The following is a 2,500-nucleotide window of genomic DNA, read 5'->3' on the forward strand; positions in this document are numbered from 1 at the left end:
TTCGTGTTGCCACATTGCATGCGAACGGCATGAAACTTCCAGAGGCATTTGCAGCAGGAATGCATGTGCAGTCAAAAAAGTGAATATTTTTCACGGATAGACCCCGTGAAACGCTAGAAATTGGCGGCGATGTCTCTCTTGTGGCTCACGGGGCTGTTAGGGTCGCACAGAAATCCCTCGGAATGGGAAAACGGGTCATTTTCGTGTCGCACATTGCATGCGAACCGCATGAAACTTCCAGAGGCATTTGCAGCAGAAATGCATGTGCAGTCAAAAAATTGAATATTGTTCACGGATAGACCCCGTGAAACGCTAGAAATTGGCGGGGATGTGTCTCTTGTGGCTCACGGGGCTGTTAGGGTGGCACAGAAATCCCTCGGAATGGGAAAAAACGGGTCATTTTCGTGTCGCCACATTGCATGCGAACCGCATGAAACTTCCAGAGGCATTTGCAGCAGGAATGCATGTGCACTCAAAAAATGTGATATTTTTCACGGAGAGACCCCGTGAAACGCTAGAAGTGGGCGGGGATGTCTCTCTTGTGGCTCACGGGGCTGTTAGGGTGGCACAAAAATCCCTCGGAATGGGAAAACGGGTCATTTTCGTGTCGCCACATTGCATACGAACCGCATGAAACTTCCAGAGGCATTTGCAGCAGGAATGCATGTGCACTCAAAAAAGTGAATATTTCTCACGGATGGACCCCGTGATACGCTAGAAATTGGCGGGGATGTCTCTCTTGTGGCTCACGGGGCTGTTAGGGTGGCACAGAAATCCCTCGGAATGGGAAAACGGGTCATTTTCGTGTCGCCACATTGCATGCGAACCGCATGCAACTTCCAGAGGCATTTGCAGCAGAAATGCATGTGCAGTCAAAAAAAATTGATATTTTTCACGGATAGACCCCGTGAAACGCTAGAAATTGGCGGGGATGTGTCTCTTGTGGCTCACGGGGCTGTTCGGGTCGCACAGAAATCCCTGGGAATGGGAAAACGGGTCATTTTCGTGTTGCCACATTGCGTACGAACCGCATGAAACTTCCAGAGGCATTTGCAGCAGGAATGCATGTGCACTCAAAAACTTCTATATGTTTCACGGATAGACCCCGTGAAACGCTAGAAATTGGCGGGGATGTGTCTCTTGTGGCTCACGGGGCTGTTAGGGTGGCACAGAACTCCCTCGGAATGGGAAAAGGGGTCATTTTCGTGTTGCCACATTGCATAGGAACGCCATGAAACTTCCAGAGGCATTTGCAGCAGAAAGGCACGTGCACTCAAAAATTTTAATATTTTTCACGCATAGACCCCGTCAAACGCTAGAAGTTGGCGGGGATGTCTCTCTTGTGGCTCACGGGGCTGTTAGGGTCGCACAGAAATGCCTCGGAATGGGAAAACGGGTCATTTTTGTGTGGCCACATTGCATAGGAACGGCATGAAACTTCCAGAGGCATTTGCAGCAGGAATGCATATGCACTCAAAAACGTCTATATTTTTCACGGATAGACCCCGTGAAACGCTATAAATTGGCGGGGATGTCTCTCTTGTGGCTCACGGGCGCTGTTAGTTAGGGTCGCACAGAAATCCCTCGGAATGGGAAAAGGGGTCATTTTCGTGTTGCCACATTGCGTACGAACGGCATGAAACTTCCAGAGGCATCTGCAGCAGAAATGCATGTGCACTCAAAAACGTCTATATTTTTCACGGATAGACCCCGTGAAACGCTAGAAATTGGCGGGGATGTGTCTCTTGTGGCTCACGGGGCTGTTAGGGTCGCACAGAAATCCCTCGGAATGGGAAAACGGGTCATTTTCGTGTTGCCACAATTGGCATACGAACGGCATGAAACTTCCAGAGGCATTTGCAGCAGAAATGCATGTGCACTCAAAAACGTGAATATTTTTTCACGGATAGACCCCGTCAAACGCTCGAATTTGGCGGGGATGTTTCTCTTGTGGGTCACGGGGCTGTTCGGCTCGCACAGAACTCCCTTGGTCCACCTGATTCGTGCATACAGGCAGCAACTAAAACTCTGTAAACCTGCTGTGAGGACATCTAAACAGTGGACCAGTGAGGCTGTGGAAGATTTGCGGGCGTGCTTAGACTGTACTGACTGGGATATGTTCACGACTGCTACCAATAGTCTGGATGAACTCACAGAGGCTGTGACGTCCTACATCAGCTTCTGTGAGGACTGCTGTATCCCAACACGTACCAGGGTGAACTTTAACAACAACAAGCCCTGGTTCTCAGCAAAGCTCAAAAGGTTGAAGTTGGAGAAGGAGGAAGCGTTTAGGAGTGGGGATAGAGACAGATTCAAGGAGTCGAAGAACAGGTTTAGCAAAGCGGTGAGAGAGGCTAAACGACTGTACTCAGAGACACTAAAACACCAGTTCTCTACTAACGACGCTGCTTCTGTCTGCCAAAGGGCTCAGGCACATCACCAACTACAAACCCAGAGCGCCCCACACCACTAACGACTCCCGCCTAGCCAACGACCTGAA

This window comes from Petromyzon marinus, unplaced genomic scaffold (assembly GCF_048934315.1).
Source record: "Petromyzon marinus isolate PM22_M1 ecotype Great Lakes invasive population unplaced genomic scaffold, UKy_Petmar_22M1.pri1.0 PM_G_Scaffold_43, whole genome shotgun sequence".
In the NCBI taxonomy this organism is placed as follows: domain Eukaryota; kingdom Metazoa; phylum Chordata; class Hyperoartia; order Petromyzontiformes; family Petromyzontidae; genus Petromyzon; species Petromyzon marinus.